Source organism: Marmota monax, unplaced genomic scaffold (genome assembly GCF_021218885.2).
Source record: "Marmota monax isolate L192 unplaced genomic scaffold, Marmota_monax_Labrador192_F-V1.1 WCK01_AAM20220418_F8-fsc00142, whole genome shotgun sequence".
NCBI classification, from domain to species: Eukaryota; Metazoa; Chordata; class Mammalia; order Rodentia; family Sciuridae; genus Marmota; species Marmota monax.
The window spans coordinates 418,386-445,979 of NW_026692025.1; the positions used below are offsets into that span (position 1 = coordinate 418,386).

Sequence of the window (27,594 nt, forward strand, 5' to 3'; positions counted from 1 at the left end):
CATGAATCGTTCTTTGTTCAAATAAACTCTTCTAAATTCAACTTGCCTAATATTTTTCTTTTAATCATTTTAAGGACAATTTTTGATGAATGAAAATCAAGATCATAATTAATTCACAATTTTAACCACTTTTTAAGACCTCTTAAATCTATAGACAGGATTAGAGAGCATTAAATTTTCAATAAGATGCTGATAAAACTACGATGTAGGTGTTAACAAAAGATGATGGCTCTCACATAATCCAATACAGAATTCCATGCAAGACATGGCTGTTATTTAGCCTAAAGTGAAAGTTGGCAAATTATAGTCCCTAGCCAAATCCTTCTTCATGTTTGCTTTTGCAAATAAACTTATTGGAACACTTCCATATACATTCATTTATGTATTGTCTGTGATCTATGACTGCTTTTGCTATATGAAGGTAGAATTACTCAGCTGCAGACAGAGACTATATGTGTCTCATAAAGATCAAAATATTTATTATCTGACACTTTACAGAAAAAAAATTACCAACCCCTTACTGGAGTATTAGCAGTGCTGGAAGTGATAAACGAATGAGCATATTATATTTTGGAAACAAAATAGGAATAATCTTGGTGTGTCTTAGAAGAAACAGTAGTGTGGCAGGAACATAAAATATACCATATTTATTGCTTTTTCTATTTTATTTCCTAGCACATTTGTATATACCTTTTTATTCACCCATTAATTCATTCATTCCACAAATATTGAAGTTCCACTCTGTACCAGACATTGTGTGAGCTGCTACACACACATACACACACACACTCACATGTGCATGTGCACACATACGCACACTCATCATCACCATCATAATGGATACCAAGAAGTAAATGCATACAATGCTTAGTTACTAACAATAAGTGCTAACTAAAATTGAGTAATAAATGCAGGGCAACTAATGCAAAAAGGGAAACAAACTTTTGTTCCACTACCCATTTGGTATTTATCTGAAATTGCATGTCACTTTCCTCAAATTGTAACTGAACCACATTTTTCATGGTTGCTCATACCTCTTCTTCAATCACTAAAAGAACACTATCATCATAGCAGCTTCTACTCACTCATATACTGTATTTGAGACATGTCCAGGTGCTTTACATATTATCATTACAATCATGTGAGATAGATACTACTGTTATGCCCGTTTATGGAATAAGAAACTGAGAATCAGTGCGGTTCTTTATCTGAAGTTTCATAGATACTCCATCAAGTAGAAGTCAGGAAAACTATCTTTTTCTTCCTCCTCTGCTCTGCCTTGCTGCTGTATGGTATCATCCACCAAAGGTATCACTACCATTGTTATTATCAACTAATATCTAGGCCAAAGTCTTCCGTCTAGAGCATTAGTGGTAGAGTACAGGGTATTGTTTCTTTAAGCTCTTAGTATAGTTTATTATACACATCAACTATATAGGACCAACAAACAAATTTTGTGAAAGAACTCTTTGTAGGTTTTATTTGTGCTTTCCTTATAGTTTCTGACCTATGTCTAGGGCAGAAGATTACCTATCTTAGCTCTGAAACTTAACCTGTTGTGTAATGCTGGTGAAATTGCTTAACCTATTTGTGCCTTAGTTGCCTTATTGTTAAGGTAGGGATAAAAATATTATTTGCTTTAAATATTTGTAATGAAACACTTAGCCTGATGCTTGCCATGTAGTACAGGTTTAATAAATACTGGTTCCTATTATTTAAGGCAACTGTCTTCTTTTAACTCATAAACAAGCATGTTTTGACTATCAACTTCTTGTCTCTCTCTACTTTGTTGTTTTCACCTTACTTTTATTGATTTCATTTGCTCTAATTGCTACTGTCATGCTCTTTCCTGTTACTGGACTTTGGATCATGCTATTCCCTCTGTTTGGAATGTTCTTCCTTTTCCTATTTGCCTGGCCAAGTCCTGTTTGTTCTTTAAACATAAGGGCATAGAATATATCTAGGATTTATTTATCATTTTATACCCAGAGTTTAGTACAATGTCCTACATTCACTAATGTTTGCTCTGGGATGAATACAATGCAGACTAAATGTACACTGTCAACTTATTCAGTTTGTACTGTTAATATTAATATATATTGTGTCTATAGTTTTGTTTGTCTACTCACTGGTTCTAGGCAATTCTCAACAAAGACTCATTAAGCATAGACACATGATCTGTTTGGAAAAGAAATATAAGCAGTACAAGTTTTCTGCTCTGAAGAAGCTACTGCTTCACTGGAGGACAGAGATGTAAAAGGAGAAATTACCATCCAGAATTAGTCATATACATGAGGTCTATACTAGATCCATTGGGCATATTGGACACATGGAAAAGGAGAATATAAACTAACTTTGAAAAGACAGTGAAAGAACATAGAGAAGGTAATCTCTAAATTGAGTAAGAAGTGATAAGTATCAACTTCCTAAATAAATGTGGGTAGAGCTTCTATGGAGGAATGAATTCTAGGGTATAAGTGTGGAGTATTATTAAAAGGGTCTTTGGAGTGGAGACTTTTTCTTCTGTATATCTTTTTAAGAAACTGGTGTTTATTTTAACTTGTACAAGGCATTTCCTTTCTTACTTTTTGTCCTTAGATCAATATTTTTCATCTCTAATAGTATGATAATGTATAATACTCCAGAATTGCTTAGTTTTCAATGTATATGCATTGAATTTTCTTCTTTATTCTTTCAGTATTTTTCCTCTGTCCTGTATTTTTATTGAAGATATTATTTCACTACACTTTTTAGTCTTTCCTTCTAATATGTACTGTTCTTAAATTTTTAAAAAAATTTTTTGGTGTACCTTTATTTTATTTACTTATTTGTATGTGGTGCTTTGGATAGAACCCAGTGCCTCACACATGTTAGGCAAGTGGTCCTTGCCTGGCTACAACCGCAGCCCCAGTTCTTAAATTTTTACTTGTGTAAAGTGTTTATTCTTAATGGTTTGTTCCCCTCTAGTGTTCACTGTATTTAGCATCATATCTGAACTTGGATTGAAGCTATTCAAGTTAACTCACAGGAGTCCAGCAATGACTGGTTGTGAAGTAGGCAAGTTCAAGAAAGTGGCCAAAGGGTGATGGAAGAATTTTAGTGCTAGTTCACTTCAATAAGAAGCACAGTGAGGGGCTTGGGATATAGCTCAGTTGGTAGAGTGCTTGCCTTGCAGGCACAAGGCCCTGGGGTCAATCCCCAGCACTAGATCACTGAAATGGTAGGTAGGCAGGCAGGCAGGAGACCTGAGTTTTACAGCCAGAGTAGCGTTGCGGTTTGTGTGTTCTCCTTCCCGAAACTATGCCCCCAAATCTGTTCAATGAAGGCAATTGAGTAACGCGTCCAGGCCCAGGCCCAATCCCTCTGGAGGTAGGTCTTTAAAGCGCTTCTGCAGCGGGTTAGGTAAGCGGCGCGTAGACACAGCACCGGCCGGAAGGAGTGAGGCGGGGCCTCAAGGCTCTCAGGAAGGCCCGAGCGGACTGGGGGAGGGGAGCGCGGGCCAGACAATCTGGGGGGGGGGGAGCAAACGGCCTTGCAACTGTGCATTCCAAGGCCCTCCTTGTTTGCATTTCTACCCATTCTGCGGAGTTGGGAGTCGCGACCTCCAGCACAGGTAGGTCCAGCCGCGTGGGTCGGGTAAGGGGTATCTTTGGCTGTGGATTTGCCTAGGCTCTGGCTTTGGGGCCTGGTGCAGTGGGCGGCGGCGGCTCTCCCCTGCTGCTCCACCTCAGAGTGGTGGTACTCACCTTAACTCTGGTGGAAGAGAAGGACACTCCCGCCTTGCCTTCAGGGCTGGCGTCACAGTTTGTGCCAGTTGCGCGACTGAGTATCAGCGTGGGGCTAAATGGGCCTAGCGCTCGGGAAGAGCTGCAACAACTGGAGCGAGCTGGCGTTGGGACTGACGCTTTGCGTGCATTGTTTTCAACCTCAGTCAAACCTTGCAGCCCTGGATCTGTCACTCACTTGATGTCTAGACTTTAGCAAGTCCCTACCTCTCCGTACCTCACTTACCCTTCCCTTGCAATGGAAAGAGAAACTCAACTCTTGCAAGACCTTCCAGCGCTGCCTTCTTTAGTGCTCAGATCAATTAATGTTCTCTGCCCAGATTTTACCCTTTGTCTGTCCCTCCAAAACAAGGGGTGGCCGAGTAGGGTATTGGGGAAATTACCTAAGAAGTTCACTGTTCGGAAAACAACTCTGAAGAGCCCTTTAATAATACTGGAAACGGAATTCATGTTATGCATAACTTGAATGTCAACTCTGAATAAGCTCTTCTGGATGTTTGACCTTTTAGGATTTTAGCTACGTGATTGCATACTATTATATATGTCGTATATTACATTGCTAGCAAAACTTTCTTGAAAGAGTTGAGTGAGTTAACTCCCTAAGTAAGCACTGAAAGAAAACCTTGAGCTCTCATATTTAGAAATACTTCCATAATCCCCTCTTACAAAACTCTCTTACAATTGATTCTTTTTAAAAATATTTTTAGTTGTAAATAAACACACAGTATCTTTATTTATATTTTTATGTGATGCTGAGGATAACACCCACGGCCTCACACATGAGAGGCATGCACTTTACCACTGAGCTACACACCCAGCTGTACAATTGCTTCTTAACTTGATATTATACACAGTTGATTTTACATTAGTTAACTGTAAAAATAAATAAATACTATAGATCAACATCCTGATGTCAACTTTCAATTCCTCCTCATAAGGAGCAGGTTTGATAATCATAGTGGAAACTATTAATTATGCAAAATATTTTTCACAACAACTACAAAACTATACTAATTTATCACATGCTTAAAAATATACTTTGCATCATAACCAGTAAGATGAAAGAAATGCACACTGGAGTGGTAGAGTCTGGGGACTTCTTTAGTATGCCCCTCCCATTTTTTCATTTCTTGGCAGTGTGAACTGAGACCAATCACTTCCTTGTTTTGGTGTATGTACCAAGAATGATGAGTATTTCTGCATTTGTGCTTGTCAACTCTGAGAAGGCAGTAAAACATCCAAACCAATCACTCCATGTTTAAGATGTTTCTGACAGCTGTATTTTCTATCTGCCAAAGCTGGGGGGTGGTGAGTTAATAAACTCTTTGGTGGGGGCTTGGAGCCAAACCAAACAGATCAACTGACTGGCTACCGCTGTGACCCTCTGTCTACAAGGCCAAATGTCCCTCATGCTCATATGGTCTGGGCATGAACCTGCCATTGCACCACACATAAATTCGTAGGATAAGACTCTTGGGGAAGCCTGTGCCACACCTGCAGGTTCTAGCAAGGAGGACCTGATATATAGTGAGTGTTTTTCTGGGTGAGGGAGAGGCCTGATAATTTCTCAAATGGTCTGATGGAAATCGTGCAGGACATCTGTTGACCAGCATTCAGGGTGTGTTTAGGACTGGCCATTTGGCAAGAACGGGTGACTGCTTTGTTTAGCCAGGTTTTTTATTCTGCTCATCTATTTTTACCCTATTCATCATACCCTATTTGTTTACTCCAAAGACAATCAACAAATGTCTGCTCTGTGCCAGGAATGCAACTTCAAGCATTCTCAGTATAAGGCATCTTCATTCACCTCCACTGTCTATATGTAATCAGTATAAAATCTTGTCACTTCCACATGCTGAATATTTTTCAAATCCATGTTTCCCCACCCCACTACTCCAAATTTCAAACCAGCAATATTATTTTTAAAGTTTTAAATTTTAAAATACAAAATCACTGCTTCACTCTCAGACCTCAGAAGAAAACCACTTACCCAATCACAGTCAGCAGTGCCACAACAGAGGGTAGCCTAAGGAGCTCTGCATGGTCACTCACAAATCATCAAAGAGATGACCTGTTTTTTTTTTTCTTTGCTTCCTAGGATGTTCTTAGTTGTGTTTTTTTTTTTTTTTTTTTTCTTTTTCTTTTTTCCCTCTTGGTACCAGGGATTGGACTCAGGGGCACTTGACCACTGAGCCACATCCCCAGCTCTATTTTGTATTTTATTTAGAGACAGGGTCTCACTGAGTTGCTTAGCGCCTCATCTTTGCTGAGGATGGCTTTGAACTCAAGATGCTCCTAGTCAGCCTCCCAAGCCACTGGGATTAGAGGCGTACGCCACCGCCTCCATTTTTTCTTTTGAGATATCTTTTACATACCATAAAATTGGCCTGTTTTGACTGTACACTTCAAGGATTCTTAGCAAACTTATCAACAGGTGTAGCCATCATGAAAATCTGACTTTAGACATTTCCATCAACTGAATGATATCTCATTTTCCTACTTGTAAGCCATCCTGTGACTACCAGCAGAACCAGGCAACCCCTAAGCTACTTTGTCTCTATGGATTTACCTACTACAGTCATTTCACATGACAGGAATCATAGAATAAGTGGCCTTTTGTGTCTGTGTTCTTATTCTTCTCAAAATGTTTCCAGGGCTCATCCTTATTGTAACATGAATCAGTACTTAATTCATTTTCATGACTGAATGATATTCCATGGTATGGAGAAGCCACATTTTTATAGTTTTTTTTTTTTAAATTAGTGCATGTTTTAGTCAGTTTTTTCACTGCTGTGATCTAAAGACCTGACAAGAACAATTATAGAGAAGGAAATGTTTATTTGGTACCCATGGTTTTAGAAGTCTCATCCATAATGTGCAGTCCAATTTCTGTGGACCTGAGGAGAGGCAGATGATGGCAGAAGGAAGTGGAGTTGGAAAGCACCTCAGGACATAGAAATCAGGAAATCAGAGGGACCTCCACTCACCAGGGACAAACAATATAGACCCCAAAGACTCACTCTCAGGGATCTACGTCCACCTGCCTACAGTTACTACCCAGTTAATCCTTCTCAGTGGATTATGTCATTGATTAGATCACAACTCTCATAATCTGATCATTTTACCTCTGAACATTCGTTCGTTTTACAGCTTTGGGGGGACAGTGCATATCTAAATCATAACAGTGCATATGGATATACATAAAGGTCAGGTTCACTGTGGTATATTCATATATATATATTATATATATATATATATATATATATATATATACACATACATACATAGGAAAGTTTGGTCAGATTCATTCTACCATTCTTCTCTTTTCCCATTCTTCCTTCCTCCCCCTCAACTCCCTCTACTCCACTGATCTCTTTTCTGTTTTCTTGGAATTTCCCCCAACTTTTTCTTCCTTTTTCCCCTCTTATTTTGGTCAAGCTTCTGTATCTCAGAGAAAACATTCAACCCATGACTTTCTGGATTTGGCTTATTTCACTTAGCTTGATGCTCTCCAGTTCTATCCATGTATCAGCATATGACCCAGCCATCTGCTTCTTGGTATATTCCAAAAGATTGAAAATCAGCACACTATAGTGATGCAGCCACACAATTTTTTAATTGTATGATTCTTTAATGTTTAATTATGTTCAAGAATAATATAATTCTTCTGTATGGCTGAGTAAAACTCCATTGTGTATCCATACCACATTTTGCATATTCATTCATCTGTTAATGGGTACTGGGCTGCTTCCATAGCTTGGCTACTGTGAATTGTGCTGCTATAAACATTGGTATGGTTGCATCATTATATGTGCTGATTTTATATCTTTTGAATATATACCAAGGGGCAGAGTAGCTAGGTCATATGATGATTCCATTTCTAGTCATTTAGGAATGGAATTGAACCTAGGGGCACTTAACCACTGAGCCACGTCCCAAGCCCTTTATATATATATATATATATATATATATATATATATATATATATATATATATATATATATATATATATATATATATTTATATTTATTTATTTTATTTAGAGACAGGGTCTCACTGAGTTACTTTGAGCCTCGCTAAGTTGCTAAAGCTGGCTTTGAACTTGTGATCATCCTGCCTCAGCCTTCCAAGCTGCTGGGATTACAGGAGTGTGCTACCACACCTGGCCATTCTTAAAATCTTTTGAGGAATTTCCATAATGCTTTCCAGAGTGTTTGTACTAATTTGCCATTTCACACACTATGTAAGAATGTACCTTTTCCCCACATCCTTGCAAATGTTTATTATTATTTGTATTCTTTTTTAATATTTATTTTTTTAGTTGTAGTTGGACACAATACCTTTATTTTATCTATTTATTTTTATGTGGTGCTGAGGATCTAACCCAGGGCCTCACAAGTGATAGATGAGCGCTCTACTGCTGAGCCACAACCTCAGCCCTATTATTTGTATTCTTGATAATTGCCATTCTGACTGGAGTAAGATGAAATCTCAATGTAGTTTTGCTTTGTGTTTCCCTAATTGCTAGAGATACTGAACATTTTTTCATGTTTTTATTTGCCACCCATATTTCTTATTTTGAGAAGTGTCTGTTTAGTTCTTTTGCCCATTTATTAACTGGATTATTTGGTTTTTGGTATTAAGTTTTATGAGTTCTTTATATAGTCTGAATATTAATCTCCTATCTGAGGAGCAGGTGGCAAAGATCTCCTATAGGCTCTCTCTTCGTGCTATTAATCCTTTCCTTTGCTATACAGAAGCTTTTTAATTTTATGTTGTCCCACTTATTGACTCTTGGTTTTATTTCTTGAACTTTAGAAGTCTTGTTAAAGAAGTCAATGCCTGCACCACTATGTTGCAGTGTTTGATCTACATTTTCTTCTAGTAGTTGCAGTGTTTCTGGTCTAATCCTTGGCCTTTGATTCACTGAATTGACTTTCGTGCCAGGTGAGTGGGGTAGGGGGAGAAATCTAGTTGCATTCTTGTACGTATGGATATCCAGTTTTCCCAACACCATTTGTTAAAAAAGCTTGTCATATCACCAACATGTTTTTGGCACCTTTGTCAAAGATCAGACCACTGCAACTATGTGCATTTTTCTCTGTGCCTTCTATTCTGTCCCATTGGTCTTCATGTCTGTTTTGGTGCCAATACCATGCTGTTTTGTTATTATAGCTCTGTGGTATAATTTGAGGACTACTGTTATGATACCTCCAGTATTGCTCTTCTTGCTCAGTATTACTTTGTCTATTCTGTATCTCTTATTCTTCCAAATAAATTTTAGAACTGCTTTTTTTCTAGTTCTGTGAATAACGGCATTGGTGTATAATGGGGATTGCATTGAATTTGTATAATGCTTTTGGGAACATGACCATTTTAACAATATTAATTATGCCTATGCAAGAACATGGGAGGTTTTTTCCATCTTCTGAGTTCTTCAATTTCTTTCTTTGATGTTCTGTAGTTTTCATTGTAGAGGTCTTTCCCAAGTTGTTCTTTTTGTGGGTTTTTTTTTGGGGGGGGGTCATTATGAATGGGGTGGTTATCCTAATTTCTTTTTCAGGAGATTCATTATTTAAGTATAGGAACACAAATGATTTATGTATGTTGATCTTATATCCCGCTACTTGACTGAATTTATTTTTCTGCTCCAGCAATCTTCTGGTGGAGTTTTGGGGGTCTTATAAATACAAGATAGTGTCATCAGCAAATATAGTTTGACTTCTTCTTTTCCTATTTGTATCCCTTTAATTTCCTCTCTTTGATTGCTCTGGCTAGAGTTTCAATTGACTATGTTGAATAGGATTGGTGAGAGAGGACATCCTTCTCTTATTCCTGATTTTAGAGGAAATGCTTTCAGTTTTTCTCCATTCAGTATGATGTTAGATTTGAGTTTATCATATATAGGCTTTACAATGTTGAGGTAAGTTTCTTCTCTTCCTAGTTTTAAGAATGAATGGGTACTGGACTTTCTCAAATATTTTCTCTGTATCTATTGAAATTATCATGTGATTCTTGTCCTTAGCTCTATTTATGTGGTGAATTACATTTATTGGTTTCCATAGATTGAACCAACTGAATCCCTGGGATGAACCCCTCTTGATCATGGTGTACTATCTTCTTTAATTTTGTTTTGAATGTAGTTTACCAATATTTTATTAAGAATTTCTACATCTAATTTTGGATATTCCTCTGGTGTTTTCTTTCTATGATGTGTTTTTGTCTGGTTTTGGTATCATGGTGATACTGGATTCATAGAATGAATTTGGCAGCGTTCACTCCTTTTCTATTTCATGGAATAATTTGAGAAGGACTGGTGTGTGTTAGTTCTTCTTAAAGGTCTGGTAGAACTTGACTAAGAATCCATCAAGTCCTGGACTTTTCTTGTTGGAAGGATTTTGATAGCTGCTTCAATTTTATTACTTCATATTAATCTGTTTATGTTTTCTGTTACATGATTCAGTTTGGATAGGTCATATGTCTGAAGGAATTTGTCAGTATCTTCAAGATATTTTAGCTTATTGGTATATAGCTTTTCTAATGATCCTCTGGATTTTATAGTGTCTGTAGTGATATCTAATTTTGTTAATTTGGTTCTTCTCTTTCTTTTGGTTAGTTTGGCTAAAGATTTATCAAAATTTAAAAAAAATATTTTTAGTTGTAGATGGACACAATACCTTTATTTATTTATTTTTTAAAATGTGGTGCTGAGGATCGAACCCAGGGCCTCACACATGGGAGACAAGTGCTCTACTGCTGAGCCACAACCCCAGCCCAAGGTTTATCAATATCATTTATCCTTTCAAAGAACCAACTCTTTGTTGTATTAATCCTTTGTATTGTTTTTTATCCTCAATTTCATCTCCAATTTTAATTATATCCCATCTTATACTGATTTGAGTAGTAGTTTGTTCTTTTGTTGCAATGTTAGATTATTTATTTAATAATTTCTACTTTCTTAATGTAGGAACTTAATGCTATAAACTTTAATCTTAGAACTACCTTTATACTGTCCCAGAGATTTTGATATGTTGTATCTCTATTTTCTGAGATGTTTTCTTCTATGAAACATTCTTTATTCAAAACTGCATTATTTAATCTTCGGGTATTAGAGTGGCTTCTGGTTTTTGTATTGCCCTTGATTTCTAAATGCATTCCATTATGACCTGCTAGGATGCAAGGAATCATTTATGTTTTTTGTATTTGCTAAAATTTGCTTTGTTCCACAAAATATGATTCATTTGAGAGAATTTTCCATGTGCTTTTGAGATGAAAGTGAATTCAGTTTTTGATGAATGAAATATTCTATAGAAGTCTGGCAAGTCCATGTGATTAACAGTATTTTTTAGCTCTGTAGAATCTTTACTCGGCTTGTATCTGAATAACCTATCTAGAGGTGAGGGGGTATGTTGAAATCACCCAATATTGTGGTATTGTTAGACTACATTTTTTAAAATCCACTCATCAGTTGACAGACATATGGATTGTTTTTTATCTTTTCATTGTTGTGAATAAGACTACTATAAACATTTGTGTATGAGTTTTGGGGATGGACATTTGTTTTCAGTTCTCTTGGGTAGATAACTAGTAATACAATTGCTTGGTCATTTTATAATTAATAATTTGCTAAACCATTTTCTAAAGGATAGTACTATTTTATATTCATTTACATGAGCCATCAGCAATGTCTGTGGTTCTAAATTTTCCATATCCTAATCAATCCTTGTTATTTTTCCCTTTAAAAACATTGTAGCCATTTCCCTAATGACTAGTGGAACACATTTCCATGTGCTTTCTTTTTTTTTTTTTAATTTGAGAAGTGTTAAATATTCTTTATTTAATATCATACATAAACCACACTAAAAATGCCTTTCCATAAGGAAAGAACAGCATTTTAGATACAGGGAATTCTAATCAAATTGGCATGGTCAACAAAAATATAAAGTAGAGGGCTGGGGATGTGGCTCAAGCGGTAGCACGCTCGCCTGGCATGCGTGCAGCCCGGGTTTGATCCTCAGCACCACATACAAACAAAGATGTTGTGTCTGCCAAAAACTAAAAAGTAAATAAATAAATAAATAAATATTTAAAAAAAAATATAAAGTAGACACTGCTTCCTTATCTTCAAACTTTAATAGGCTAATGAACACAAATTGAAACAAATGTGAATCATGCTTGGTTCTGAGAGAGTGAAGGGATTTCCCCCATATTTTAAACATATTCACATAATCAGTTCTATAAAACTAAATATAAAACCAGTTTTCAGATGTCATTCACCATTTTTGTGAAATACTGAACATTACTAATTAAGTCCAACCACAACTTTAAAAAGGGGAAACAGTGATAGAATTTACTGAAGTGGGAATATAACCAAAATATTAATTTAACTACAAGTAAGTTTTACTTAAATCAGGATTGTCCAACAAATATAATTTTGTCAGTCATTCATGATCTGATTTCTGGTGTATCACATCAATTAAATTATGGTGCACATAAAAAAGCCAAGAGACATTTCTGTTTGGTAATAAATAAGGCAGTAGCTATTACTCATTAGTGGCTTTTTTGAGGTAAGCTATTAGGTCTGCCCTTTCTCCCTTCTTCTTAATGCCAGCGAAGATCATTTTTTGTTCCAGGGATGTACTTTTTGGCATTCTCCAAATACTCCATCAGTGTATCCTCTCCCCAAGTGATGCCTTTGTTCTTGTTGACATCTGTATAAGAGAATCCAGCAGCCTGACCTGTCTTCCGCCCAAACAGTCCATGGAGATTTGGCCCAGTCTTGTGCTTGCCTCCCTTTTCCACTGTGTGGCATTGGGCACACTTCTGAACAAAAATCTTCTTGCCTTTCTCAACATCACCCATTTTTAATTCTGCTGCAGTTTCTACGCCTCGATCTCAACGTTCTTTCGTGGCTAGCGCAAAGAAGCAAAGAAGGATCCCGATCAGAAGCCGGAGATCCCACTCTAGCCCAAGGACACGCTGTTCTGCGCCTATGTTCCATTTATATATGTTCTTCAGAGAAATTTCTACTTAATATTTTGCCCATTTTTAAATTGGGCTATTTGTCTCATTATTGAAATGTAATTTGTATACAAGTCATTGATCACATATGGCTTGTCTTTTCATTGTCCCGTTCTTATCTTTAGAAGAGCAAAGGTTTTGAATTTTTATAAATTCAATACAAATTTCCAATTTATGATTTTTTTTTCCTTTTGCATATTGTATTTCTTTTTTCATTTTCTTTTCTTTTTTCCTTTCCTTTCCTTTTATTTTCTATTTGGTATTTTATCTAAGAAATCTTTGCCTAATCTGAGATAAGGAGGGTTTTCTCCTAAAATTTTTTACTGTTTCTGATCCATTTTTAGTTACTTTTACATATGGTAAGGTAAGTGTCTTAATTTGTTGTTTTGCATTTGGATATTGGATATCCAATTTTTCCATCACCATTTGTTGAAATATTCTTTTTGGTGTTGAATTGACCTGGAACTTTTTTGAAAACTAGTGTACCATAAATATAAGGATTTATATCTAAACTCACATTATCTGAGCTATTCTGAGTTCTTTACATTTCCATATAAATATTAGGGTCAACTTCTCAATTTCAATACATAATCCTGCTTTGATTTTTTTTTTTTGAGAGAGAGAGAGAATTTTTTTAATATTTATTTTTCAGTTTTCAGTGGACACAACATCTTTATTTTATTTTTTTGTGGTGCTGAGGTTCGAACCCAGTGCCCTGTGCATGCCAGGTGAGCGCACTACCGCCTGAGCCACATCCCCAGCCCCTGCTTTGATTTTGATGGAGATCACCTTGAATATATATATTAATCATGGGAAATCTGCCATTTTTAAAACATTGAATTTTTTGATCCATGAATGTGAAATGTCTCTCTTTATTTACATCTTTAATTGCCCTCAGCAGTGTTTCATATTTTTCAATGTAAAAAGGATTTCACTTTTTTATAAAATGTATTCATATTTTATTCTTTTTGATGCTATTGTGAATTATCTTCATAATATCACTTTCTGATTTTTCTTTCCAAGTATATAGAAGAACAAATGACTTTTTTTGGGGGGGTGAATACTGGGGATTGAACTCATGGAGGAGCTCTACCAGTGAGTCACACCCCCAGCCCTTTTTATTTTATTTTTTAATTATGAGACAGGGTCTCACTAAGTTGTTTAGGGTCTCACTAAGTTGCTGAGGCTGGCCTTGAACTTGGGATCTCTTGCCTCAGTCTCCTGTTGTTGAGTAGAATTATTAGTGTGTATCTGTATACACACACACACACACAGTTTATGCATGTATGCTGTATTTCTTAGAATTTTTCTCATACAGGATTACATTAAAGACAGTTTTGCTTTTTACCCCCATCTGAATAACTTTTGTTTTTCTTGTCTAATTCCTCCAGCTAGAATATCCAGTACACTCCTGAATATAAGTAGCAAGAGTGAGCATCTTTGTTTTACTCCTGATCTTAGTGTAAAGCATTCATACTTTCATCATTAAATATGATATTGGCTGTGTGGTTTTTGTTGATATTCTTTATTAGGTTAATGAATTTTTTTTAATCATGAATGGATGTAGGATCTTGTCAGATATTTATTTTTTCTGCCTCTATTGAAATGATCATGTAGTAATATAATATGAGGTACTATATTGATTTTGACATTTCAAATCAATATTTCATTCCTGGAATCAATCCTACTTGGTCATGGTGTATAATTCTTTTCTGTTTCATACTGGTGGATTTGATTTTCTATCATTTGAGTATTTTTGCTTATTCATAAGAAATATAGGATTATAGTTTTCTTATGAGGTATTTGTCTTATTTGATGATAGGCACTAACCTATAAAATGAGTTGGAGGGGCTGGGGATGTGGCTCAAGCAGTAGCGCGCTCGCCTGGCATGCGTGCGGCCCGGGTTCGATCCTCAGCACCACATACAAAAATAAAATGAGTTGGAGATAGTTTTGTTTTCAGATGCATTCATTATTATTAGCAGTAGTAGTTGTAGTAGTAGTAGTAGTAGTAGTAGTAGTAGTATATCTTCTTGATGAATTGGCACTTCCATCCTCATAAAATGTCCTTATCTTACTCTAGTAACTTTTTTTCTTAAAATCTATTTTGTCTGATATTATATATCAGTCTAGCCACTCCAGTTGTATTATGGTTGTACTTTGTACATTTTTATCCTTTTATTCTTTTAAAAATATTTTTTACTTGTAGGTGGACACAATACCTTTATTTATTTATTTTTTGTAGTGCTGAGGATCGAACCCAGCTCCTCACACATGCCAAGGATGTGCTCTATCAGTGAGCCACATGCAACCCCAGCCCTCCTTTTATTCTTTTTATCCACTTATGTCTTCATATATGAAGTAATTCTTGATTGACAGTTTGAGTTTTTACTTTCAGCATTTTTTCATTCTACTGCCTTCCAGCCTCCCCAATAATGTGTGGTTGCTTATGCCTCTACTTAGGTTTTTAATTGTTTTGTTTTTCTTACCTTTATTTTTAATGCCAACTTCCTAGGGAACACCCCTAGACCATACCATGGTGATCTTCCAGTAATTGTTCAGATATTGTGCTTAAACATATTTACGTGTGGATTGGGACACACATTCGACATTCAGAAAAATTAAGAATTCTATGCTGGCTATTAAACTGCCTGTATAACACCTCATATTTGGTCAGGGACTAGAAAATAACTGAAATAATTTCCAATTTCTCCTAAACTTGAGTAAAAACATGCAGAACTCCAGGAATATGTGGGGCCTTATCAAAGCCTAATATAGCTTTCTCGTTATATAGCTTTCTCTGTTAAATTTTTGGCTGGTCTCTCACTTGCTTCAAACAATACTCCAACTTCTGGCAGCCATGACATTTGTCTTCCCCCATTGATTGCTACAAGAATGCTATAGTTTTGACAAATGGGCATTTTTTCCCCTAAGAACTCAAAAATCAGGTCAGCTGCATTCACTCTTGGTCCTTATGGCTTCCATGGAATGGAGCTAGGGGTAAGGTGGGAGATCAGAGTGGAGTTCATTTTAACTGCTATGTAATATTCCATTGTAGCAACAAACTGCAATTTATCTACTCTCCATTTGACATTATGCTTAATTTTTTGCTGTTGCTGCAGTGTCTCTACATATGAGAACTGTCTTCAAGTTAAATCCTATAAGACCCAATTCTTCCTCTTCATAATAAATATTTTAAACCAACTTCTTTACAAACCAGAAGTGAAATACATAGATAATTAATGCAAACTACCTGTACATATAATCTTAAAATATGAGCACAATGTCCTAACTATAATTTAAAAGAAAAAGTAAATATGATTCACAATAAAATAACACACTTGCATATATTAATACTGGAGCATGACAACTTGAAGTAGCCAAATGTTTACAACTATACATGGATTACAATGAATAAAACCTGCTGCAAATACATGCTTGTCTCACAGTTATCATTGGTGACAATTTTCTAAAAATAATGAATAATTTTAGATAAAATTTTTAATTTTGGGGGGGGGGGGATTGAACTCAGAGCACTTAACCACTGAGCCACATTCCCAGACCTATTTTGTATTTTATTTAGACACAGGGTCTCACTGAGTTGCTTAGGGCCTCACTTTTTTACTGAGACTTACTTTGAATTCACAATCCTCCTGTCTCAGCCTCCTGAGCCACTGGAATTACAGGTGTGTGCCACCGCTCCTAGCAAGATACATTTTTGAACAAAAGAAAACACATATTTCTCTCAGTGTACTTGATACATACATTCAAATGCACATTCAATGTGTGCAAAATATCATACTTACATGTAAAAAGGAAGTTATGTTCTGGATTCTAATATTTATAAACATGGTTTTATTTTTAAAAATAGGCAAGATTCTCCATTGTCTGGGACTGTCCCAAGTATTTCAGGATGCCTAAAACGCTGAACCCACTAAATGTCATTGTAATCACCCACTTACCCATTCCTATACATTACCAACATAATTGTAAAGGTGGCAAGACCTCCAATAAGAACCACCAATCTAATCTAGCATAGAAGTACTATTACAACACAAAAGTGCATGCATATCTTCAATTCTGGTAGATGAAAAATGTTTTTCAAAATAACTGTACCAACTTTTGTCTTATAATCAATATATAATGGTAACTCTTAATATTTTAGTGTTAAATATGTTTGCTATTTTTTCTGTACCCTTCAACAGGCTAATATAATTTCATTCTATACATGATTACCTAAAAGCATTTTACAAACATTTTTATCAGTGAATTATAATTACATAATAGTTGGTTTCATCATTACATATTCGTACATGCACACAACATAATTTGGTCAATTTTATTCCCTAGTACCTCCTCTTTCCCTCCTCTCTTCCCTCCCCCATCCCCTTCTTCTACTCTATTCATCTCTGTTCTATTTATATGAGATCTTTTTTTCCCCTTTCTTCTTTCTGGTTTCCCCATATGAGAGAAAACATACAACCCTTGACTTTCTGAGTTTGACCTCTTTTGCTTAACATCCATTTTCCTGCAAGTGACATATAATTTCACACTTCATTATGGCTGAGGAAAATTCCATTGTGTATATATAGCACATTTTCTTTTTTTTTTAAAGAGAGAGAGAATTTTTAATATTTGTCTTTTAGTTTTTGGTGGACACAACATCTTTGTTTGTATGTGGTGCTGAGGATCGAACCCAGGCCACATGCATGCCAGGCGAGCGCACTACCGCTTGAGCCACATCCCCAGCCCCTACCACATTTTCTTTATCCATTCATCTACTGACAGGCACCTGGGCTGGTTCCATAATGTGGCTATTGTGAATTGTGCTGCTGTAAACATAGGTATGTTTATATCACTGTAGTATGCTGATTTTAGTTCTTTTGAATAAATACCAAGGAGTGGGACAGCTGGGTCATATGGCAATTCCATTCCTAGACTTTTGAAGAATCTCCATACTGCTTTCCAGAGTGGTTGTACTAATTTAAAGTCCCACCAATGGTCTATAAGTATTTGTTTTCCCCTACATCCTCATCAGCATTCATTATCATTTGTATTCTTGATAACTGCCATTCTAACTGGAATGAGATGAAATAATATACTGTATGATTTACATTTCCCTTATTGCTAAGGATGTTGAACATTTTTTCATTTGTTGACCATTTGTATTGTTATTTTGAGAAATGGCTATGTAGTTCGTTTGCCTATTTATTGATTAGGTTATTTGGGTGTTTGATGCTGATTTTTTGAGTTTTTTATTGGCATTGCATTGCATCTGTATATCACTTTTGGTAGTATAACCATTTTGATATTAATTCTGACTATTCATGAACAAGGGAGGTCTTTCCATATTCCAGTGTCTTCTTCAATTTCTTTCTTCAGTGTACTGTACTTTTTATTGAAGAGGTCTTTCACCTGTTTGGTTAGATTTGTTTCTAGGTATTTTATTTTTTTAAGGCTACTGTGAATGGGATTGTTTTCTTGATTTTTTTCAGTAGATTCATTATTATATAAGAAAGCTATTGATTTTGTATTTTGATTTGTATCCTTGAAATTTGCTGAATTTTTTTTTACTAGCTCTAGAAGTCTTCCAATGGAGTTTTTAAAAATCTTCTAACTATTGAATCATGTTATCAGCAAACAGCAATAATTTGGCTTCTTCCTTTCTAATTTCTATCCCTTTTATTTCCTTCTCTTGCTTAATTTTTCTGTCTAAAATTTCAAATACTATATTGAATAGGAGTGCTGAGAGTGGACATCTTTGTGTTGTTTCTGATTTTAGAGGAAATGCTTTCAGTTTTTCTCCATGAATCATGATGTTGCATTTGGGCTTGTCATATATAGCCTTTATAGTGTTGAGGAAAGTTCCTTCCATTCCTAGTTTCTTTGGGGTTTATAAATCATGAATTGGTGCTGAATTAATTTTCCACATATATGAATAATACCCCAGTGAATCTCAACATCATATAAATCCACAAGAATGGGGTCCTAATTAGAATAAGCTATATTCCATGTTTGTATAACCATATCAAAATAGATTCTACTGTCATGTATAACTAAAAAGAATGAATAAAAGTTTTTTAAAAACTAAGATTTCATCTCACTCCAGTCAGAATGGCAATTATTAAGAATTCAAGCAACAATAAGTGTTCGTGAGGATATGGGGAAAGAGGTACATTCATACATTGCTGGTGGGACTGCAAATTGGTGCAACCACTCTGGAAAGGAGTATGGAGATTCCTTGGAAAACTGAGAATGGAACCACCATTTGACCCAGCTATCCCACTCCTCAGTTTATACCCAAAGGACTTAAAATCAGCATACTACAGTGATGCAGCCACATCAATGTTTATAGCAGTTCAGCTCACAATGGGAAAGCTATAGAACTAACCTAGGTGCCCTTCAACAGATAAATAAAGAAAATGTGATACACAATAGATTATTAATCAGCCCATAAAAATTAAATTATGGAATTTGCCAATAAATGGATAGAACAGGAGATTATCATGCTAAGTCAAATAAGCCAGACCCCAAAAAATCAAAGGTCTAATGTTTTCTCTGAGATGTGGAAGCTAACCCACAATAAGGTAGGTGGGAAGAATAGAAATTCAGTAGAGTACACAAAGGGAATGAAGGGAAGGAAAGGGGGGATAGGAAAAGGAAAGCGAATGGAATGAATCTGACATAACTTTCCTACGTACACATATGAATACACCACAGTGAATCTCCACATCATGTACATCCGCAAGATTAGGGTCCTCATTAGAATAAGATATATTACATGCTTGTGTAATTATATCAAAATGGATTCTACTGTCATGTATAACTAAAAAGAACCAATAAAAATAATAAAGACAATTTATCTTCCAAAATAAATAAATAACATTATTCCTAATATCTTTTTATTTTATGTTTAATATCTATAGAGTATCCAATTATATTCCCTCTTTAATTGCTTAGGAAAAACATTAATTTTTTGTGCCTTTATCGTTTTTCTCTTGGTTAGTCTTGCCAGAGGTGCACTGATTAAGTAAAGGAAGAAACCTGTGAAAAGACTAATCAAGAAAAAAAGATAAAGGCACAAAGAATGAACGTATGTTTCTTCCACCATGTTTTTTTTTTCATGCTTTTCAAAAGATTTTCTGATTTCTGAGTTTGTAAGCATTTAAGGATGTAGGTAGCAACTAAAACATATAAACTACACGTTTTTCTACTTGCTATCTTTTAAATAGATATTTGATACAAATATAAGACTATCTGATAGGTATATATCAGCTATGAAGCATACTCACATAAAGAACACATATGTATCTAAAACCCAATTCAAGAACTGTATGATGCCACTATTTTGAAACGTGTAAAAAGTTTATAGCTGGGGCTGAGGTTGTGGCTCAGAGGTAGAGCGCTTGTCTGACATGCGTGAGGCACTGGGTTCAATCCTCAGCACCACATAAATAAATATATATTTTTTTTAAAAAAAGTTTATAGCCTAACCTTGTCAACAGTATTTTAGTTTATCTTAATTATTCTTTATTTGTTATATGCACTAGGTAAGCACATTAACTATTTTTTATATCTGTTTTTGTATTTAACATTTTCTTCTTATATCCAATTACTGAGATATGTATGTTAAATTCATCCGTATGATAGTGGGCTTATTAATTTTTCCTTGTAGCTGTGCCAGTTTTGCTTAATATATTTTGAAGCTATGTTGTTAGGTGCATAAAATTCATTTTTTAAATATTGTTCTCTGATGAAAAATCGTTTCATCATTATGCAATGATTATCTTTATTTCTGATAATGCTCTTTGCCTTAGAATCCATTTGTTCCCTATAAAATATAGCTACCCACATTTCTTTTGGTTAGTTTTTGGTGGGTTTGTAATTTCCTTTTTCACTACTTAACAGTTCTTTGTTTTATTATTAATGTCATTTGTAAACAGTGAATAGATTTTTTAAAAGTAAGTCTATATATCATATAATTCAGCAATCATGCTCCTTGATATTTCCTCAAATGAGTTTAAGACATGAACACAAAAACATGCATATAGAAATTTATATCAGCTTTATTTATAATTGCCAATACATGGAAGCAACCAAGATGTCTTTCAATAAGTGAATGAATAAATAAGGTAGAGTGTAGTGGCACCCCCTCCTCCACAAAAAAATCTTAACTGGGCCTCTCCAGAAATCTTCACCATGGCTGATTTTAGAACTGTCAACAAAAGAGTCTCTATAAAAGAGTTCAGTGTAGATAAACTTCCTATTTTCGTGTCACCCTGTTTTACTTGGCCACTGGCCGGGAAGATACCAGCACTCCAGGTGCTAGACACCCCCTTACTAGTTTTTCACAAACATGTATCCTGTATAGTACTTTGTAGAAATGCGTAAACAAAGCCTCTGGCCTTGAGCTGGGCTTCACAGAGAGGTCTACATTTCCAAGATAAGATAAGTTACCAATTGGGCTCCATGGTAACAGCTGGCAAGGGGAGGAGAGAGAGGGGAGAAGAAGTTCTCCCTTTCTCAGGTGTTGTCCTTGAAGGGTTAACTTGCCCAGAACAGTGAAAAAAAAGCTGCTTTTATGTGACCTTCTGCAGACTGTGAACTTCTGAGCTCCTCCCCTTACATGCTGGGTATAAAACTCTGAAACTCCCTGAACTCGGGGTTCAGGGGATTGATTACAGCAAAGGCTGTACCCTCTGAACCTGGCTGCAGCCAAATAAAACTGTTTCCTGCTGTCTTTGGTGCCTTGCCTTCTCTGTCTCCACAACAATAGTACATCCAGACAACAGAGTATTACTATTCAATGCTAAAAAAGAAATAAGTTATCAAGTCATGAAAAAACATGGAGGAACCTTAAATTCATATTACTAAGGGAAGGGAGCTAATCTGAAAAGGTACATACTTATGATTCCAAATTATATGACATTTTGGAAAAGGCAAAACTGTGGAGACAGTAAGAGGTCTCTAGGGGCAAAGGATGAGTAGGGATGGATGAATATGCAGAGCACAGGTTATTTTTAGGGCAGTGAAACTATTCTTGATAGTACTGTTCTATGATACTCAAATGATGGGTACTGTCATTTTACATTTATCAAAACTTATAGAATATACACCAAGAGTGAACCCTAATGTAAAATATGGACTTTGGGTTATAATAATCTGTCAGTGAAGGTTCAGTAATTTTAACAAAGGTAATACTCTTGATAGGTATATGGGAACTTTGTATACTTTATGCTTGATATTGTCATGAACCTAAGTTCTAAAATATAAAGTCTGAAATATAGTTTTTTTCAGTAAAGGAAAAACAAAAACTGAGGGAAGCCTGAGAATCCATCACCAACCAGAGGAGCCCAATGAACATGATGTCCAAATGTAATGTAGTATCCTGAATGTGATTCTGAAACAGAAAATGGACATTATGTAAAAGCTAAAGACATCTAAATAAAGTGTGTAATTTGTAATGTATCAATATTGATTTTTTGATTGTGACAAATGTATCATGTTAATATAAGATAATAATAGGGGAAACAGTATATGGTATATGAAAATTTTTTACTATCTTCACGATTTTTCTATAAATCTAAAATTGTTCTAAAATAAAAATTTTTATTTAAAAATCTAAAATAAAAATTAAGTTTATATAGAAAATGTCAGTTTTCCCTTAAGATTTCTAGAATTCCCAAATTTGGTAAGATCACAGTTACAAAGAAAATATACAAAAATTAATTGTATTTATATGTAGTAGCAATAAAAATTGGAAATAGAAGTTATTTATGCACCATTTAAAATAGCATCATGAAAATGAAATGCTTAGGGATGAATGTAACAAAGAATTTGCAGTACCCTTACACTGAAAACTATAAGACCTCCCTGAGAGAATCCAAATGGTCTAAATAATGGAGAAATGCACTGCATTCATGAATCAGAAGTCTTAGTATTGTTGAGATGTGTTTTCCCAAATTGATCAGTAGATCCAATGCAATACTCATTAATGTCTTAGCAGCCTTTTTGTAGAAATTAACAAATCAATATTAAATTTTCTATAGAAAACAAAAGGGACTAAAACAATTTTGAAAAATGAGAACAAAGTTGAAGGGGTTTAAGTGTCAAATCCATTTTGAGTTGATTCTTATATAAGGGGTAAGATAATGGTCCAGTTTTATTCTTCTGTATGCCAATATACATTTTTCCCAGCACCACTAATTAAAGAGAATGTCCTCTTCCTGGTGAGCATTCTTTGCACATTCATTGAAAATCACTTAACATAGCATGTGTGGGTTTATTTCTGTGTTCTGTATCCTATTCCACTGGTTGATGTGTCTGTTTTTATGATAGTGCCATGCTGTTAAATTATTACAGCTTTATAATGTATCTTGAAATCAGGGAGGGTGATGCCTCTTGAATTGTTCTTTTTGCTCAAGTTTGCTTTAGCTATTCAGGATCTTTCATGGTTCCATGTGAATTGGGTTTTTTTTTGTTGTTGTTTGTTTGTTTGTTTGTATTGCTGTGAACATTGAAAGTTTGATAAGGATTGCATGATCTTTTAAAGGGGAAAAAAAGCTGAAGAGATGTCCTGTGTGGTTTCAAGATACACTGTAAAATTATAGTAATCAACAACACAGTGTAGTTTTAATGTAAGGGTAAACATATAAATCAGTGGGTCAGAATATAGTCCAAACATTATCTGAAACTATAGGGTCAAGTGATTTTCATCAAAAGCATCATGGTAATTTCAATGAGGTAAAATATATATTTTTAATAAATAGTACTGGAATGACTGGATATCATTGTGGAAAGGAAAAAGAAACCCATGAACTTCAGCATTTGTATCACATCGTAGGATGAAATACAACCTCTAAATCTGTAAAGCTTCTGGAAGTTTGGGTTTGATGAGGATTTCTTAGGACACAAAGAACAAGAACCAAAAAAGAAAGAAATGAAGTTATAAAATAGACCTCATAATAATGTTAAAATTTGCTTTTTGATAGATACAGTTAAGAAAAGGCAAGCCACAGACTAGGAGGATATATATATATAATCTGAGAACTCAGGCCATTTTTGCATTTTGATTTTTTTGGTTATTTCCAATTTTCTGTCTATGTGTAAACATGTTTTCTCTTGTGTAATTGTAGCAAAACAAAATTGCTGATTTACATGGTATTTCAGATTTAACTTTAAAATGAATATATAGTGAAATTATTAAATCCTGTTAAGTAACATAAATACACCTCACATACTCAGCATTTTATATGGTGAGATCATTTAAGATATAATGCATTAGAAATTTCACCATAATGTACAATAGATCTTTTGACCTTATTTCACCTATTTGAAATTTTGTATCCTTTGACTAGCATCTCCCAAATTCTCCTGCCCCCAGCGTCTGATAGCCCCATTATACTCTTTTTTTGTATGAATCCCACTTTTTAAAAAATATTTATTTTTTAGTTGTAGTTGGACACAATACCTTTATTTCACTTATTTATTTTTATATGGTGCTAAGGATCAAACGCAGGATCCCGCATTTGCGAGGTGAGCGCTCTACTGCTGAGCCACAACCCCAGCCCATGAATTCCACTTTTTTTACACTGCACATATAAGTGCGATCATACAGTAATTTTCTTTCCATGCTGGCATATTTTACTTACTATAATACATACAGATGTTTCACCTCCCTGGTTAAATTAACTTTTAAGTCTTTTTACATTATTGTAAATAAGATTGTTTTCTTGATTTCTTTTCCAGATAGTTTGCTGTTAGCATATAAAAATGCTTACTTTTGCATTTTGATTTTTTCTCCCTACAACTTCCTATATTTATTAGTACTAATAGGTTTTTGGTGAAGCCTTTAGGTTTTCTATATGAAAGATCATGTTATCTGCAGAGACAGTTTTACTTCACCCTTTTCAATGTGGATACATTTTATTCCTTTCTCTTGCTTAATTGTTCTGTCTAGGATGTCCGATACTGTATTGAGTAGAAGTTTTAACAGTGGGCATATTTGTCTTGTTCCTTATCTTAGAGGAAAAGCTTTCAGCTTTTCACCATTAGGTATGTTGGTAGATGTGAGTTTGTCACATATGGCCTTTGTTATGTTGCTGTTCATTCCTCTTTTTTAAATATTTATTTTTTAGTTGTAATTGAACACAATACCTTTATTTTTTTTTTTAATGTGGTGCTGAGGATTGAACCCAGGGCCTCGCACATGCTAGATTAAAGTGCTCTACGGCTGAGCCACAACCCCAACCCCATCTTATTTCTAATTTGTTGTGAGTTTTTTTTAATTATGAAAAGATGTTGAATCTTGTTAAATGCCTTTTCTACATCTATTGGAATGATCATCTGATTTTTAAAATATTTTTTAGACATAGATGGACACAACACCTTTATTTTATTTATTTTTATGTGGTGCTGAGGATTGAACCCAGTGCCTCTCATGTGTGAGGCAAGCACTCTAACACTGAGCCACAACCCCAGCCCGACACATAATTTTTATCCTTCATTCTTAATGTAGTCTATCACATTCATTGATTTGTGTATATTGAAACATTCTTGCATCCCAGGGATAAATCTCTCTTGATCAAGTGTATATTTCTTTTAAGGCATCATTTAATTTGGTTTGCTAGTATTTTGCTGAGAACTTTTGTATCTGTATTCATCAAGAATATTTGCCTGTAATTTTCTTGGCCTATAGTGTCCTTATCTGGCCTCGATAACAAGGGATTGCTGGCCTCATAAAAAGTGTTTGGAAGCTTTCCTTCCATTTTTTGAAGAGTTTAAGAAAAATTTTTTTAGGACTGGTGTTAGTTATACTTTAAGTATTTGGTAGAATACTTAAGCAGTTAAAACACAGGATCCTGGACTTTTCTTTGATAGAAGACTTTTATTACTGATTAAATCACCTTATTATCAGTCTGTTCGGATTTTCTGTTTATTCATTGTTTATTCTTGGTAGGCTGTCTGTTTGTATGAATTTGTCCATTTCTTCTAGATTATCAAAATTTTTGGAATTCAATTGTTCCTAGTAGTTTCTTATGTTCCATTATACTTCTGTGGTATCATTCACAATGACTTCTCTTTTATTTCTCATAAATCTGAATCTTCTTTTTTCTTAGACTGTTGATTTTTGTTTGTTTGTCTTTTCAAGAAACAAATTCTTCATTTATCTTTTTATTTCACTTATTTCTGCTCTTTATTTTTTCCCTTCCTTATACTAAGTTTGGGCTTTGTTTAGTTCCTTGATGTATGACATTAGGTTATTTATATGCTATCTTCTTCTTTCTTGATAAAAGCATTTATTTTAAACTTTCCTACAACTGCTTTTTGTGAGTTTTGTAAGTTTGGGTATGTTGTGTTTCCTTTCCTTTCTTTTCCTTCTTTTTCAGTGTGTGTGTGTGTGTGCGCGCACCTCTGCATATGCTGAGGAAGGAACCAGGAGTGCTCTACCACTGAGTTACATCTCAGACCATGTTTCCATTTTCATTTGTCTCAAACTGTTTTTAAATTTCCATTTTGATTTCTTCTCTGATCCATTGGTTATTGAGAAGCATGTTTACTTTCCATGTTTGTGATCCTTTAACATTTCCTTTCTATATGTTCTCCAATGTTGGATGCATATATTTACAAATTTTATATCCTCTTGGGATAACTGACCCCTTTAACATTATATAATGATCTTTTCTGTCTCTTGTTGAAGTCTGTTTGATACCCTTGCTTTTTCAGTTTTTAATAGAATTTATTTTTTCATTCCTTTGCTTTTAATCTATGAATGTCCTTAAAGGTGAATTGAGTCTCTAATAGGAAGAATACAATTGGATCTTTTAATTAATCCATTCAGTTACTCTGTGTCTTCTGATTAGAGAATTTAATCCAGTTACAACGAAAAAAAATATTAGGTAAAGACTACTTCCGCTTTGCAATTTTTGGTTGTTTTTTATATGCTATATTTCTAAATTCGTGTTCCTTCAATCAAATAATCTCTATTCATCTGTCTTCAAACTTGTTGACTGAAAATTTCTTTCTCTCTTGCTATCTTCCTATATGATTTGGTAATTTGTCTAGCAGAATGCTCTGACTCCTTTCTTTTTATGTTTTGTTCATCTATTACAGATATTTTGCTTTGTCAGTTCCACGAAGGTTACATAAAACATTTTTAATATTATTTTTAGTTGTAGTTGGACACAATACCTTTATTTTATTTATTTATTTTTTATGTGGTGCTGAGGATCAAACCCAGGACCTTGCACGTGCTACACAAGTGCTCTACCGCTGAGCCAAACTGCAGCCCCTTACATAAAACATTTTATACAAGATTCTTTCAAGCTGATAACTAATTAGGTTTGATCATATAACAGTAATTCCATAGTTTTACTTTCTCCTCACCTACATTTTTTTGTTTTGATAGAAATATTTATTAGATTTTATAATCTATATTCCTTGAAATTTTATTTTGGTCATTGTTATTTTTAATAGTTATGTCTCATCATTTGTTGAAATAAAATTGCTTTACACACTACCACTGCAGTCCTACAGTACTTTGAATATAACTGTATTTACCATTGAGTTTTGTGCTTTTGTTATTAATTACCAGGCTTTTTAAAAAAAAACATTTTTATTAGTTGTTGATGGATCTTTTATTTATTTATATGCGGTGCTGAGGATCAAACCCAGTGCCTCACACGTGCTAGGCAAGCGCTGAGCCACAACCTCAGCCCCTAGTTAGCAGGCTTTTATTTCAACACATAGAACTCTTTAGTAATTCCTAGTTGTGATAAACTCCATTAAC

General features: G+C 34.8%; 2 protein-coding genes and 1 pseudogene across 5 annotated transcripts in view; 1 reads left to right on the forward strand and 2 right to left on the reverse strand.

Moving 5' to 3' along the window:
• Spry3 (sprouty RTK signaling antagonist 3) overlaps positions 1-4,486 on the reverse strand; it is a 122,239-nt gene extending 117,753 nt beyond the window's left edge. For both annotated transcript variants that reach the window (XM_058582200.1, XM_058582193.1), the window contains exon 1: positions 3,747-4,486. The gene's annotated coding sequence lies outside the window, so the exon portion shown is untranslated. The remainder of the gene's footprint in view (positions 1-3,746) is intronic.
• Positions 3,480-27,594, forward strand: part of Tmlhe (trimethyllysine hydroxylase, epsilon) — a 74,314-nt gene continuing 50,199 nt past the window's right edge. The window contains exon 1 of one of the 3 annotated variants that reach the window (XM_046452219.2): positions 3,480-3,613. The gene's annotated coding sequence lies outside the window, so the exon portion shown is untranslated. The remainder of the gene's footprint in view (positions 3,614-27,594) is intronic. The other 2 variants (XM_046452229.2, XM_046452211.2) reach the window with 2 other exon arrangements.
• Positions 12,212-12,736, reverse strand: LOC124097670 (cytochrome c, somatic-like; annotated as a pseudogene).